Here is a 17618-nt window from a genome sequence, read left to right as displayed (position 1 = left end):
TCACAACCCTCATGTGCACATGCGTGTGCAACCTGTCCGTGCACCAACACATGTGTCCAAACCCCTCCTGTCACACATCCCTGTGGGCACACACGTGTGCAACTCCTCTCTGCACCTGCATGAGCGTGCAAACCCCTCCTGTCACACATCCCCGTGCACACACGAGTGTGCAAACCCATCCCATCACAACGCCGAGTTAACACGAGTGTGCAACCCATCCCTGCACCCACGTGAGTGTGCAAACCCCTCCTGCCAAACATCCCCGTGCTCACACGCGTGTGCAACTCATCCCTGCACCTGCAGGAGTGTGCAAACCCCTCCTGTCAAAACCCCACGTGCACACACGAGTGTGCAACACCCTCCTGTCACAACTTCATGCGCACACACGTGTGCAAATCAACCATGCACCTGCACGAGTGTGCAACACCCTCCTGTCACAGCACCATGTGCACACATGAGTGTGCAATACCCTCCTGTCACAATCTTATTTGCACACACGAGTGTGCAACACATCTCTGCATGCACACCAGTGTGCAAATCCCTCCTGTCACAGCTCCATGTGCACACACGTGTGAAACAGCTCTCTGCACGCACATGAGTGTGCAAACCCCTCGTAGTGCACAACCCCATGCACAGGCACAGGTGTGCAACCTGTGTCCACTCACACACGTGTGCAAACCCCTTCTGTCACAAATCCACGTGCACACGTGTGTGCAAAACTCAACCCTGCTCCCATGTGAGTGTGCAAACCCCTCCTGTCACAGTCCCACGTGCACACACGAGTGTGCAACACCCTCCTGTCCCAGCATCATGTGCACACGCGTGTGCAACTCCTCTCTGCACCTCCATGAGTGTGCAAACCCCTCCTGTCACACATCTCCGTGCACACAGGAGTGTGCAAACTCCTCCTGTCACAACCTCATGTGCACACGCATGTGCAACTCCTCTCAGCACCTGCACGAGTGTGCAAACCCCTCCTGTCACAGTCCCACGTGCACACACGAGCGTGCAAACCCCTCCTGTCACAACACCGAGCTAACACGAGTGTGCAAACCATCCCTGCACCACGTGAGTGTGCAAACCCCTCCTGTCACACATCCCTGTGCTCACACGCGTGTGCAACTCATCCCTACACCTCCATGAGTGTGCAAATCCCTCCTGTCACAGCACCATGTGCACACACGTGTGCAACTCATCCCTGAACCTGCACGAGTGTGCAACCCCCTCCTGTCACAGTCCCACGTGCACACACGAGTGTGCAACACCCTCCTGTCCCAGCATCATGTGCACACACGTGTGCAACTCCTCTCTGCACCTGCACGAGTGTGCAAACCCCTCCTGTCACAGTCCCAGGTGCACACACGAGTGTGCAACACCCTCCTGTCACAGCCTCATGTGCACACGCGTGTGCAACTCCTCTTTGCACCTCCATGAGCGTGCAAACCCCTCCTGTCACACATCCCTGTGCTCACACGAGTGTGCAAATCCCTCCTGTCACAAGCTCATGTGCACACGCGTGTGCAACCTGTCTGTGCACCAACACAAGCGTGTAAACCCCTCCTGGCACACAACCCCACGTGCACACGTGTGCAACTCCTCTCTGCACCTGCACGAGTGTGCAACGCCCCTGTCACACCCCCGCGGGCACACACACGCGCGTGCAAACCCCGTCCCCGCGGGCACACACACGCGTGTGCAAACCCCGTCCCGTCCCGGCCCCGTGTCCCCGTTGCACGCCCGCGCACGCGCGCTCACGCACATCCCCCCCCCCTCCCCAAATCCCGCCGCGCCTCCCCCTCCCCCTCCCCGGGCACACGAGCGTGCAAAAAAAAATCCCGCGGTGGTCCCGCGCGCGCACACGAGCGTGCAAAGCCGCCCCTCCCCCCCGGCCCCCCGCGCGGCGCGGCAAACACACACACCCCCCCCCCCCCGCTCACACTCACGCGCGTGTGCCCGCCCCCTCCCCCCCCCCCCCGGGCTTACCCCTCCCCCCCCCGGGCTCGCCCGCCGGGGCCGCGCAGCTCCGGCCGCCCCTCCCCACCCTCCCCTCCCCCCTCCCCCTCCTCCCCCGCCCCTCCCCCGCTCCTTCCTGCCCCCCCCTTCCCCTTCCTGCCCCCCCCCCACCACCGCCTCCCCCACAGCAACCCCCACCCCCAATACCGGACCGGAAACCGGAGCGGGGACCCCCAGAGACCCCCAGGGACCCCCCGAGACCCCCGAGACACCCGGAGACCCCCAAGGACCCCCAGAGACCCCCAGAGACCCCCCGAGACACCCGGAGACCCCCCACAATGGCTCTGAGACCCCCCAGGACCCCCCAGAACCCACCGGGACCCCCCCCAGAGACCCCCCGGGACCTCCGGAAGACACCGGAGACCCCCAAAGACCCCCGCAATGGCTCTGAGACCCCCAGAGACCCCCGGAGAGACACAGGGACCCCGGAGACCCCCCACAATGGCTCTGAGACCCCCAGAGACCCCCAGAGAGACACCAGGACCCCCGGAGACCCCCAGAACGGCTCTGAGACCCCCAGAGACCCCGGAGAGACCCGGAGACCCCCCGAGAACCCCCACAATGGCTCTGAGACCCCCCAGAGACCCCCCAAAGACCCTCCGGGACCGCAGAGACCCCCCCGAGACCCCCGAGACGGCGCCGAGCCCGCCGCGACCCCCGGGACCCCCTCGGGACCCCCCAGAGACCCCCAGGACCCCCCGGAACGGGGTCCGGACCCCCTGGAGCCCCCAGAGACCCCCCGGGACCCCCAGAACGGCTCCGAGACCCCCGAGATTCCAGAGACCCCCAGGACCCCCCACAATGGCTCTGAGACCCCCCAGAACCCACCGGGACCCCCCGGGACCTCCGGAAGACACTGGAGACCCCCAAAGACCCCCACAAAGGCTCTGAGACCCCCAGAGACCCCCGGAGACCCCCGGGACCCCCAGAACGGCTCTGAGACCCCCAGAGATCCCCAGAGACCCCCCGAGAACCCCCACAATGGCTCTGAGACCCCCCAGAGACCCCCGGAGAGACACCGGGGCCCCCAGAGATCCCCAGAGACCCCCCGAGAACCCCCACAATGGCTCTGAGACCCCCCAGAGACCCCCGGAGAGACACCGGGGCCCCCAGAGACCCCCAGAGACACCCGGAGACCCCCCCCAATGGCTCTGAGACCTCCAGAGACCCCCCCCAACGACTCCGAGACCCCCGAGACCCCTCCTGGGACCCCCAGAGACCCCCCGGAACAGCAGAGCCCCCCCGAGATACACCGGAGACCCCCCCTGGGACCCCCCCCGGCACCCCAGGGACCCCCGGAAAGGCTCCGAGACCCCCTGGATCCCCCAGAGACCCCCGGACCCACTGGAGACCCCCAGAGACCCCAGAGACCCCCAGGACGGGTCCAGACCCCTGGGACCCCCAGAACGGCTCTGAGACCCCCAGAGAGACCCCCCCAAAGACCCTCCGGGACCCCCAGAGACCTTCCCGGGACTGCAGCGACCCCCGGAACGGCTCCGAGACCCCCTGAACCCCCCAGAGACCCCTGGAGACCCCCAGAGACCCCCTGGACCCCCCCAGAGACACCCAGAGACCCCCAGGACCCCCTGGAACGGTTCCAGACCCCCGGGACCCCCCAGAGACCCCCCCCGGGTCCTCCAGACCCCCAGAGACCCCCTGAACGGCTCTGAGACCCCCCTGAGACACCCCAGGACCCCCAGAGACCCCCCGGGACGGCTCTGAGACCCCCAGAGACCCCCAGGACCCCCTGGGACCCCCGAGAACCCCCCAGATCATCCAGACCCCCCTCGGGACCCCCAGAACGGCTCTGAGACCCCCGAAATTCCCGAGACCTCCCCCCAAGACTGACCCGGGACCCTCGAGAGCCCCAGAAAGGCTCTGAGACCCCCCGGGACCCCCCGAATGGCTCCAAGACCCCCGAGACCCCCCCCCCAAATCCTCTGGACCCCATGGGACCCCCAGAACAACTCGGAGACCCCCAAGACTCCTCTGGGACCCCCCCAGGACCCCCCAGAAGAGCTCCAAGACCCCCAAGACCCCCCCCCAGGACCCCCAGAAAGGCTCCGAGGCCCCCAAGACCCCCCCCAGGACCCCCAGAGACCCCGGGGACCCCCAGAACGGCTCCGAGACCCCCCACCCAAAAAATCCTACAGGACCCACCCCCCACCCTGGAATCCCCTAAACGGCTCCGAGACCCCCCCCAGGACACCCCAAATCCCCCCTGGGACCCCCAAAATACCCCCTGGGACCCCCAAAATCCCCCCCAGGACACCCTAAAAAAACTCTGAGACCCCCCAGGACCCCCCAAATCCCCCCTGGGACCCCAAAATTCCCCCAGGACACCCCAAATCCTCCCTGGACACCCCAAATCCCCCCTAGGACCCCCAAATCATCCCAGGACACCCCAAAAAACACCTGAAAAGGCCCTGGGACCCCCAAATCCCCCCAAAGTTCAAAATTCCCCCCCAAAAATCCCTCTGAGACCCCCCAGGACACCCCAAAAATTCCTGGGACCCCAAAAAACTCTAAGACACCCCCAGGACACCCCAAATACCCCAAAATCCCACCAGGGCACCCCAAAATCCCCCCTGGGACCCCCAAAATCCCCCCAGACACCCCAAAATTTCCCCGGGACCCCTAAACTTGGCGTGGAGACCCCCAAAATCCACCTGGAGACCCCAAAATCCACTTGGGGAACCCCAAAATCTGCATCAGGACCCCAAAATGCACCTGGGGAACCCCAAAACTCCACAAAAAGACCCCAAAAACACAGAGCCCCCAAAATCCACCTGGGGAACCCCAAATCTGCATCAGGAACCCCAAAATCTGCACTGGGGACCCCAAAATCACATCAGGAGCCCAAAATCTGCATCAAGGACCCTGAAATCCACCTGGGGAACCCAAAATCCACCTGAGAACCCAAAAATTACCTGGGGAACCCCAAAATGCCCCCGAAAGACCCCAAAAACCACAGAGATCCCCAAAATCTCAGAGTGAAACCCAAAAATTTACACAGGACACAAAAAAATTCACCTGGAGACCCCAAAATCCACCTGGAGACCCCAAAATCCACCTGGGGAACCCCAAATCTGCATCAGGAACCCCAAAATCTGCACTGGAGACTCCAAAAACCACCTGGGGAACCCCAAAAAATGCACCTGGAGACCCCAAAAATCTGCACTGGAGACCCCAAAATCCACCTGGGGGACCCCCAAATCCATTCAGGGACCCCAAAATTCCCACTGGAAACCCCAAAATCCACCTGGGGACCCCAAAATGCACCTGGGGGACCCAAAACACCCCAAAAAGACCCAAAAAACCACAGAGATCCCCAAAATCTCAGCAGGAAACCCCAAAATCCACCTGAGAACCTCAAAATCCACCTGGGGAACCCCAAAACCACATCAGGACCCCAAAATCTGCATCAAGGACCCTGAAATCCACCTGGAGAGCCCCAAAAACCACCTGGGGACCCCAAATCCAACCTGGGGAACCCCAAAATGCCCCAAAAGCCCAAAAAACTCAGAGTCCCCCAAAATCTCAGCAGGAAACCCCAAAATCCACATGAGAACCCCAAAATGCACCTGGGGGATCCCAAAATGCACCTGGGGAACCCAAAATCCACCTGGAGAACCCCAAATCTGCACTGGAGACCCCAAAATGAACCTGGGGGACCCAAAATCCACTTGGGGATCTCAAAACCACCTGGGGAACCCAAAATGCCCCAAAAAGGCCCCAAAAACCACAGAGATCCCCAAAATCTCAGCAGGAAACCCCAAAATCCACACGAGGACCCAAAAAATCCACCTGGGGACCCCAAATCCACCTGAGGAACCCCAAAACTCCACAAAAGACCCCAAAAACACAGAGCCCCCCAAAATCCACACAACAAACCCCAAAATCCACCTGGGGAACCCCAAATCTGCATCAGGAACCCCAAAATCTGCATCAGGAACCCCAAAATCTGCACTGGGGACCCCAAAATCACATCAGGAGCCCAAAATCTGCATCAAGGACCCTGAAATCCACCTGGGGAACCCCAAAATCCACCTGGGGAACCCCAAAAATTACCTGGGGAACCCCAAAATGCCCCCGAAAGACCCCAAAAACCACAGAGATCCCCAAAATCTCAGAGTGAAACCCAAAATTTACACAAGGACACAAAAAAATCCACCTGGAGACCCCCAAATCCACCTGGAGACCCCAAAATCCACCTGGAGACCCCAAAATCCACCTGGGGAACCCCAAAATCCACTCAGGGAACCCAAAATCCACCTTGGGGAACCCCAAATCTGCATCAGGAACCCCAAAATCTGCACTGGAGACCCCAAAATGCACCTGGAGACCCCAAAACCCACTCAGGGATCCCAAAAACCACCTGGGGAACCCCAAAATGCCCCAAAAAGGCCCCAAAAAACTCAGAGCCCCCCAAAATCTCAGCAGGAAACCCCAAATTCCACATGAGAGACCCAAAAAATCCACCTGGGGACCCCACAATCCACCTGGGGAACCCCAAAATGCCCCAAAAAGGCCCCAAAAAACTCAGAGTCCCCAAAATCTCAGCAGGAAACCCCAAAATCCACACGAGGACCCAAAAATCCACCTGGGGGATCCCCAAAATGCACCTGGGGAACCCAAAATGCATCTGGGGGACCCCAAAATACACCTGGAGACTCCAAACCTGCATTGAGGACCCCAAAATCCACCTGGGGAACCTCAAAATGCACCTGGGGAACCCAAAACTCACCTGGATAACCCCAAAACTCACCTGGGGAACCCCAAAATCACACCAGGACCCCAAAATCTGCATCAAGGACCCAAAATCCACCTGGAGAGCCCCAGAAACCACTTGGGGAACCCCAAAATCCACCTGGGGAAACCCAAAAGGCCCCAAAAAGACCCAAAAAACTCAGAGTCCCCCAAAATCTCAGCAGGAAACCCCAAAATCCACATGAGGACCCAAAAAAATCCACCTGGGGGATCCCAAAATGCACCTGGGGGACCCCAAAACCACATCAGGACCCCAAAATCCATCTGAGGAACCCAAAACTCCACAAAAAGACCCCAAAAACACAGAGCCCCCCCAAAATCCACGCAACAAACCCCAAAATCCACCTGGGGAACCCCAAATCTGCATCAGGAACCCCAAAATCTACTCAGGGATCCCAAAAAATCTGCACTGGAGACCCCAAAATGCACCTGGGGACCCCAAAATCCACTTAGGGATCTCAAAACTCACCTGGGGAACCCCAAATCTGCATCAGGAACCCCAAAATTCCCGCTGGAGACCCCAAAACCACCTGGGGAACCCCAAAATCTGCACTGGAGACCCCAAAATGCACCTGGAGACCCCAAAAACCCACTCAGGGATCCCAAAAACCACCTGGGGAAACCCCAAAATGCCCCAAAAGGCCCCAAAAAACTCAGAGTCCCCCAAAATCTCAGCAGGAAACCCCAAATCCACACGAGGACCCAAAAAAATCCACCTGGGGACCCCAAAATCCACCTGGGGGACCCCAAATTGCATCTGGGGGACCCCAAAATACACCTGGAGACTCCAAACCTGCATTGAGGACCCCAAAATCTGCACTGGAGACCCCAAAATCCACCTGGGGGACCCCAAAAATGCACCTGGAGACCCCAAAATCCACCTGGGGACCCCAAAACTCACCTGGGGAACCCCAAAATCCACCTGGAGAGCCCAAAATGCACCTGGGGGTGTGAAAAGGGGGCGGGGCCAAAGGTGGGCACACCTGGATACACCTGGACACACCTGGACACAGCTTTGCACACCTGTGCACACACACCTTTAGACACCTTTGCACACCTGTTCACACCTGTGCCCTCCTGTTCACACCTTTGCACACCCACACCCTTGTGCACCCCTGTGCACACCTGTTCATACCTGTGAACACACACCTGTGCACACCCACATATGTTCACACCTGTGCACAGACCTGTGCACAGACCTTTGCACACACACCTCTACCCACCTGTTCACACCTGTTCACACCTGTGCACACCTGTTCACACTTGTACACACCTGTGCACACCCGTTCATACCCATGAACACACACCCCTGCACACACACCTGTTCACACCTGTGCACACCCGTGCACACCTGTACACACTCACCTGTTCATATACCTGTGCCCACCTGTTCACACTTGTACACACCTGTGCACACTCGTTCATACCCATGAACACACACCTGTGCACACACACCTGTACACACCTGTGCACACACACTCGCACACATGTTCACACCTTTGCACATCTGTTCACACCTGTGCACACCTATGAACACCTGTGGCCACACCTGTGCACACTCACCTGTGCACACCTATGAACACCTGTGGACACCTGTTCACACCTGTGCACACTTGTTCATACCCATGAACACACACCTGTGCACACACACCTGTACACACCTGTACACACTCACCTGTGCACACATCTGTGCCCACCTGTTCACACTTGTACACACCTGTGCACACACACTCGCACACATGGTCACACCTTTGCACACCTGTACACACCTGTGCACACCTATGAACTGTGCAAACACCTGTGCACACACACCTGTTCACATCTTTGCACATCTCTGCACACACTCATGCACACCTGTTCACACCTGTGCCCACCTGTTCACACTTGTACACACCTGTGCACACCCGTTCATACCCATGAACACACACCTGTGCACACCTGTGCACACACACCTGTACATACCTGCACACACATCTGTTCACACCCTGTGCACACACATCTTTGCACACCTGTTCACACCTATCCATACAGGTGAACACACATCTCTGCACACACACCTGTGCACGCCTGCACACACACACTTTTGCACACCTGTACACACCTTTGCACACCTGTGCACACCTGTACAGACTCACCTGTGCACACACCTGTGCACGCACATCTGTGCACACTCACCTGCTAATACCTGTTCACACACACTTATACACATCTTTGCACACCTTTACACACCTGTACACACTTGCCTGTACACACCTGTGAACACACTCCATGCTCACACACCTGTGCACACACACCTGTGCACACACACCTGTGCACACGTGTACACACTCACCTGTTCACGCACACCTGTGCACACCTGTTCATACCTGTGACCACACATCTGTGCACGTCCACATCTGCTCACACCTGTGCACACTCACCTGTTCACACCTGTACACACTCACCTTTGCACACCTGTACACACTCAGATTTGCACACCCATTCACACCTGTGCACACTCACCTCTACACACCTGTTCACACTCACCTTTGCACACCTGTTCACACCTGTTCACACACCTGTTCACCCCCCATATCTCAGGGCTCTCCCCCAGCCCAGGGGGTCCCGTTGGGATTTGGGGTCAGGCCTCGCCCCCTGCCCCAAATGGAGACCCCCAAAACTGACCCCAAAAATGGGGACCCCAAAACGACCCCCCTAAAATGGGACCCCAAAACGACCTTACAAAAATAAACCCCAAAAATGGGGACCTCAAAAATGTGGGGACCCCAAAACGGCCCCCCCCAAAATGACCCCATAAAAAAGACCCCCGAAAATCGAGACCCCAAATTGACCCCACAAAAACGACCCCCCTAAAATGGGGATCCCTAAACCGACCCTACAAAAATAAACCCCAAAAATGGGGACCCCAAAACGACCCCCCCCAAAACTGACCCCAAAAAAGTGAGGACCCCAAAATGAGCCCCCCAAACTGACCCCACAAAAAACGACCCCCAAAAATGGAGACCCCAAATCAACCCCACAGAATGGGGACCCCAAAACGACCCCCCTAAAATGGGGACCCCAAAACCGACCCTACAAAAATAAACCCCAAAAATGGGGACCCCAAAACGACCCCCCCCAAAACTGACCCCACAAAAAAGACCCCCCCAAAATTGGGACCCCAAAACGACCCCACAAAAACGACCCCTCCAAACTGACCCCACTAAAAAGACACCCCAAAATGGGGACCCCCCAAAACGGCCCCACAAAATCCTCCCCCAAAATTGGGACCCCAAAAAGGCCCCCCCAAAAACAATTCCTCCAAAATGACTCCCCTAAAATGACCCCACAAAATATCCCCAAAAACAGGGACCCCCAAAAAGGCCCCCCTAAAACGAGGACCCCAAAAAGACCCCCCCAAAGTGACTCCCCTAAAACGACCCCACAAAATCCCCCCCCCAAAAATGGGGACCCCAAAAAAGACCCCCCCAAAAACGACCCCCCAAAAGTGACTACCCTAAAATGACCCCACAAAACTCCCCCTAAAAATTTGGGACCCCCAAAAAAGTCCCCCAAAACGACCCCCCCAAAGTGACTCCCCTAAAACGACCCCATAAAATTCCCCCCAAAAAATTAGGACCCCCAAAAATGCCCCCCAAAAACGACCCCCCAAAAAACGACCCCCCTAAAAGTGACTCCCCTAAAACGACCCCATAAAAGGCCCCCCCAAAAACTGGGACCCCCAAATCGACCCCTTAAAACGACCCCCCCAAACTGTCTCCCCCTAAAACGACCCCACAAAATCCCCTCAAAATTTGGGACCCCCAAAAAGATCCCCCTAAAAAGACCCCCCTAAAAACGACCTCCCCAAAAGTGACTCCCCTAAAACGACCCCACAAAATCCCCCCCCAAAAAATTGGGACCCCCAAAAAAGACCCCCCAAAAACGGGGACTCCCAAATCGACCCCACAAAAACGACCCCCCAAAAACGACCCCCCAAAGTGACTCCCCTAAAACGACCCCACAAAATCCCCCAAAAATTGGGACCCCCAAAAAGGCCCCCCTAAAACGGGGACCCCAAATCGACCCCTTAAAACGACCCCCCCAAAGTGACTCCCCTAAAACGACTCCATAAAATCCCCCCAAAAAATTTGGGACCCCCAAAAAGACCCCCCAAAAACGGGGACTCCCAAATCGACCCCACAAAAACGACCCCCCCCAAGTGACTCCCCTAAAAAGACCCCACAAAATCCCCCCAAAAAATTTGGGACCCTCAAAAACGGGGAACCCCCAAATCGACCCCACCAAAACGACCCCCCCAAAGTGACTCCCCTAAAATGACCCCACAAAATTCCCCCAAAATTTGGGACCCTCAAAAAAGTCCCCCCAAAAACGACCCCCCTAAATTGACTCGCCTAAAACGACCCCACAAAATCCCCTCAAAATTTGGGACCCCCAAAAAGATCCCCCTAAAAAGACCCCCCTAAAAACGACCCCCCCAAAACTGACCCCAAAAAAGTGAGGACCCCAAAATGAGCCCCCCAAACTGACCCCACAAAAAACGACCCCCAAAAATGGAGACCCCAAATCAACCCCACAGAATGGGGACCCCAAAACGACCCCCCTAAAATGGGGACCCCAAAACCGACCCTACAAAAATAAACCCCAAAAATGGGGACCCCAAAACGACCCCCCCCAAAACTGACCCCACAAAAAAGACCCCCCAAAATTGGGACCCCAAAACGACCCCACAAAAACGACCCCTCCAAACTGACCCCACTAAAAAGACACCCCAAAATGGGGACCCCCCAAAACGGCCCCACAAAATCCTCCCCCAAAATTGGGACCCCAAAAAGGCCCCCCCCAAAACAATTCCTCCAAAATGACTCCCCTAAAATGACCCCACAAAATATCCCCAAAAACAGGGACCCCCAAAAAGGCCCCCCTAAAACGAGGACCCCAAAAAGACCCCCCCAAAGTGACTCCCCTAAAACGACCCCACAAAATCCCCCCCCCAAAAATGGGGACCCCAAAAAAGACCCCCCCAAAAACGACCCCCCAAAAGTGACTACCCTAAAATGACCCCACAAAACTCCCCCTAAAAATTTGGGACCCCCAAAAAAGTCCCCCAAAACGACCCCCCCAAAGTGACTCCCCTAAAACGACCCCATAAAATTCCCCCCAAAAAATTAGGACCCCCAAAAATGCCCCCCAAAAACGACCCCCCAAAAAACGACCCCCCTAAAAGTGACTCCCCTAAAACGACCCCATAAAAGGCCCCCCCAAAAACTGGGACCCCCAAATCGACCCCTTAAAACGACCCCCCCAAACTGTCTCCCCCTAAAACGACCCCACAAAATCCCCTCAAAATTTGGGACCCCCAAAAAGATCCCCCTAAAAAGACCCCCCTAAAAAAGACCTCCCCAAAAGTGACCCCCCTAAAACGACCCCACAAAATCCCCCCCCAAAAAATTGGGACCCCCAAAAAAGACCCCCCAAAAACGGGGACCCCCAAATCGACCCCACAAAAACGACCCCCCAAAAACGACCCCCCAAAGTGACTCCCCTAAAACGACCCCTACAAAATCCCCTCAAAAATTTGGGACCCCCAAAAAGACCCCCCCAAAAACGGGGACCCCAAATCGACCCCACAAAAACGACCCCCCCAAAGTGACTCCCCTAAAACGACCCCACAAATTTCCCCCTAAAATTTGGACCCCCAAAAATGGGAACCCCAAAAATCCCCCCTAAAACGACCCTCCAAAAAGTGACTCCCCTAAAACGAGCCCACAAAATCCCCCCCCAAAAAATTTGGGACCCTCAAAAACGGGGACCCCCAAATCGACCCCTTAAAACGACCCCCCCCAAAGTGACTCCCCTAAAACGACCCCATAAAAGGCCCCCCCAAAAACTGGGACCCCCAAATCGACCCCTTAAAACGACCCCCCCAAACTGTCTCCCCCTAAAACGACCCCACAAAATCCCCTCAAAATTTGGGACCCCCAAAAAGATCCCCCTAAAAAGACCCCCCTAAAAAAGACCTCCCCAAAAGTGACCCCCCTAAAACGACCCCACAAAATCCCCCCCCAAAAAATTGGGACCCCCAAAAAAGACCCCCCAAAAACGGGGACCCCCAAATCGACCCCACAAAAACGACCCCCCAAAAACGACCCCCCAAAGTGACTCCCCTAAAACGACCCCACAAAATCCCCCCAAAAAATTTGGGATCCCTAAAGGGGGACCCCAAAACGAGGACCCCAAATCGACCCCTTAAAACGACCCCCCCAAAGTGACTCCCCTAAAACGACCCCACAAAATCCCCCCCAAAAAATTGGGACCCCCAAAAACGGGGACCCCAAAACGATCCCTTAAAACGACCCCCCCAAAGTGACTCCCCTAAAACGACCCCACAAAATCCCCCCAAAATTTGGGACCCTCAAAAAAGTCCCCCCAAAAACGACCCCCCTAAATTGACTCCCCTAAAACGACCCCACAAAATCCCCCCCAAAAAATTGGGACCCCCAAAAAGGGGGACCCCCCCAAATCGACCCCTTAAAACGACCCCCAAAATGACTCCCCTAAAACGACCCCACAAAATCCCCTCAAAAATTTGGGACCCCCAAAAAAGACCCCCCAAAAACGGGGACTCCCAAATCGACCCCACAAAAACGACCCCCCCCAAAGTGACTCCCCTAAAACGACTCCATAAAATCCCCCCAAAAAATTTGGGACCCTCAAAAACGGGGAACCCCCAAATCGACCCCACCAAAACGACCCCCCCAAAGTGACTCCCCTAAAACGACTCCATAAAATCCCCCCAAAAAATTTGGGACCCCAAAAAAGTCCCCCCCAAAAACGACCCCCCTAAATTGACTCGCCTAAAACGACCCCACAAAATCCTCCCCCAAAATTGGGACCCCCCAAAACCACCCCCCAAAAACGAGCGACCCCCAAAACGAGCCGGGTCCGTACTGGGGGGGGACTGGTCTGTACTGGGACAGACTGGTCCTTACTGGGAGAGACTGGTCCATACTGGGATGGGGATGGGGGTCCCTGGTCCAGACTGGGGGTCACTGGTCCAGACTGGGATGGGGATGGGGGTCCCTGGTCCATACTGGGGGTCACTGGTCCATACTGGGATGGGGATGGGGGTCACTGGTCCTTACTGGGAGGGACTGGTCTATACTGGGATGGGGATGGGGGTCACTGGTCCATACTGGGATGGGGATGGGGGTCACTGGTCTATACTGGGATGGGGATGGGGGTCACTGGTCCATACTGGGATGGGGATGGGGGTCACTGGTCTATACTGGGGGTCACTGGTCTATACTGGGATGGGGATGGGGGTCACTGGTCTATACTGGGATGGGGATGGGGGTCACTGGTCCAGACTGGGGGTCACTGGTCCATACTGGGATGGGGATGGGGGTCACTGGTCTATACTGGGATGGGGATGGGGGGCACTGGTCCATACTGGGATGGGGATGGGGGTCACTGGTCTATACTGGGATGGGGATGGGGGGCACTGGTCCATACTGGGATGGGGATGGGGGTCACTGGTCCAGACTGGGGGTCACTGGTCCATACTGGGATGGGGATGGGGGTCACTGGTCTATACTGGGATGGGGATGGGGGTCACTGGTCCAGACTGGGATGGGGATGGGGGTCACTGGTCCAGACTGGGGGTCACTGGTCCATACTGGGATGGGGATGGGGGTCACTGGTCCATACTGGGAGGGACTGGTCTATACTGGGGGTCCCTGGTCCATACTGGGATGGGGATGGGGGTCACTGGTCCATACTGGGATGGGGATGGGGGGCACTGGTCCATACTGGGATGGGGATGGGGGTCACTGGTCTATACTGGGATGGGGATGGGGGTCACTGGTCCAGACTGGGATGGGGATGGGGGGCACTGGTCCATACTGGGATGGGGATGGGGGTCACTGGTCCAGACTGGGATGGGGATGGGGGTCCCTGGTCCATACTGGGGGTCACTGGTCCATACTGGGGGTCACTGGTCCATACTGGGATGGGGATGGGGGTCCCTGGTCTATACTGGGATGGGGATGGGGGTCACTGGTCCATACTGGGGGTCCCTGGTCTATACTGGGATGGGGATGGGGGTCCCTGGTCCATACTGGGATGGGGATGGGGGTCACTGGTCCATACTGGGAGCGGTCCGGGGGTCCCTGGTCCATACCGGGAGGGGTCCGGGGGTCACCGGGGGGTCGCACTCACCGGGCCGGGCCTCAGCATCGCTCCAGCGGCCGCCGGGGCCCCGCGCCCCCGCCCGCGCTCGGGCCCGCTTCGCCTTCGGGAGGCTCCGGAGCGGCCTCGGCACCGCTTCGGGAGGCTCCGGAGCGGCTTCGGGTGGGTCCGGAGAGGGTTCGGGAGGGTCCGGAGCCCCCTCGGGAGGGTTCGGGCTCGGTTCGGCTCCGGTTCGGGAGCGCTCGGCTCCGGTTCGGGTGTTCTCGGCTCCGGTTCGGGAGCGCTCGGCTCTGTTCGGCCCCGCTCGGCTCCGCTCGGGCTCGGTTCGGCCCCGTTCGGTTCGGATGCTCTCGGCTCTGTTCGGCCCCGCTCGGCTCCGCTCGGGCTCGGTTCGGCCCCGTTCGGTTCGGATGCTCTCGGCTCTGTTCGGCCCCGCTCGGCTCCCCCCGGCCGCGGGTTCGGCTCCGCTCGGCTGCGGGTTCGGCTCCGTTCGGGTCTGTTCGGGTCTGTTCGGGTCTGTTCGGCTCGGGGGGCGGGGCCGGGGGCGGGGCTGGGGAGGGGGCACAGAGGGGACAGGAGGGGACATGGGGGGGGGGGCGGTGACAGCGCCGGGCCCGCCCCTCGCCTGGCCCCAGAGCCCCCCGCGGTGTCCCCAAATCTCTCAGTGTCCTCCCAGTGTCCCCAAAGCCCCCCCGCGATGTCCTCAATGTCCCCAAATGTCCCCCCAATGTCCCCAAATCCCCCCCTGCAGTGTCCCCAATGTCCCCAAATCCCCCAATGTCCTCCGTGTCCCCAGCCCCCCCCCTCGATGTCCCCAGATCCTCTCGGTGTCCCCAGTGTCCCCGATGTCCCCAATGTCCCCAATGTTCCCCCAGTGTCCCCAAACATGCAATGTCCACCAGTGTCCCCAGAATGTCCCCAATGTCCCCAATGTCCCCGATGTCCCCAGTGTCCCCAGTGTCCCCAGCCATCCCGGTGTCCCCATGTCCCAACCCCCGCAATGTCCCCAATGTCCCCAACCCCCTCAGTGTCCCCAATCACCCTGATGTCCCCACTGTCCCCAATGTCCTCTCCATGTCCCCCAATGTCCCCAACCCCCCAAATCTCCCCAATGTCCCCAATCTCCCATTGTCCCCGATGTCCCCAAATCCCCTCAGTGTTCCCAACCCCCCAATGTCCCCAATGTCCCCAGTGTCCCCTCCATGTCCCCCAATGTCCCAACCTTCCCCCAAGGTGTCCCCAGTGTCCCCAATGTCCCCAATGTTACCTCCATGTCCCCAGTGTCCCTCTGTCCCCCAGTGTCCCCGATGTCCCCAGTGTCCCCAGTGTCCCCTCAGTGTCCCCAATGTCCCCCCAATGTCCCCTCCGTGTCCCCAGTGTCCCCAGTGTCCCCAATGTCCCCAAACCCCCAATGTCCCCAGTGTCCCCAATCCCCCCAATGTCCCCAATGTCCCCTCTATCTCCAATGTCGCCTCTGTCCCCACCCCCTCCAATGCCCCCTCCATGTCCCCACTGTCCTCAATGTCCCAAATCCTCCCCAATGTCACCTCTGTCCCCTCTGTCCCCAATCCCCTCAATGTCATCTCTCCCCAATGTCCCCAGTGTCCCCACTGTCCCTTCCATGTCCCCAATGTCCCCAATGTCCTCAATGTCCCCCCATGTCCCCAGTGTCCTCAATGTCCCCAATGTCCCCAATCCCCACAATGTCCCCAGTGTCCCCAGTGTCCCCAGTGTCCCCAGTGTCCCCAGTGTCCCAAATGTCCCCCCCTCTGTCCCCAGTGTCCCCAATGTTACCTCCGTGTCCCCCAATGTCCCCAACACTTCCAGTGTTCCCAATTCCCTCAATGTCCCCAGTGTCCCCCAGTGTCCCCAATGTCCCCCCACTGTCTCCAATGTCCCCAATCCTGCCAATGTCCCCAGTGTCCGCAATCCCCCCAATGTCCCCAATGTCCCCTCTATCTCCAATGTCACCTCTGTCCCCACCCCCTCCAATGTCCCCTCCATGTCCCCACTGTCCTCAATGTCCTCAATGTCCCCTCTGTCCTCCATGTCCCCTCAATGTCCCAAATCCTCCCCAATGTCACCTCTGTCCCCTCTGTCCCCAATCCCCTCAATGTCATCTCTCCCCAGTGTCCCCAGTGTCCCCACTGTCCCTTCCATGTCCCCAATGTCCCCGATGTCCCCGATGTCCCCGATGTCCCCTCACTGTCCCCAATGTCCCCAATGTCCCCTCTGTCCTCGCTGTACCCCAGTGTCCCATTCCCTCAATGTCCCCAATCCCCCCAGTGTCCCCAGTGTCCCCCCAGTGTCCCAAACGTCCCCCCCCAATGCCCCCATTGTCCCCAATGTCCCCTCCATGTCCCCAATGTCCCCAATGCCCCCAATGTCCCCAGTGTCCCCAATCCCCCCAGTGTCCCCCCAGTGTCCCCAATGTCCCCAGTGTCCCCAATCCCCCCAGTGTCCCCCCAGTGTCCCCAATGTCCCCAGTGTCCCCAATCCCCCCAGTGTCCCCCCAGTGTCCCCAATGTCCCCAGTGTCCCCAATCCCCCCAGTGTCCCCCCAGTGTCCCCAGTGTCCCCAATGTCCCCAATGTCCCCAATGTCTCCTCTGTCCCCAATGTTCCCCCAGTGTCCCCCCAGTGTCCC

The sequence above is a fragment of the Zosterops lateralis genome, assembly GCF_965231275.1.
Source record: "Zosterops lateralis genome assembly, chromosome: 37".
Taxonomy (NCBI): domain Eukaryota; kingdom Metazoa; phylum Chordata; class Aves; order Passeriformes; family Zosteropidae; genus Zosterops; species Zosterops lateralis.
This window is presented reverse-complemented; position numbering follows the sequence as displayed.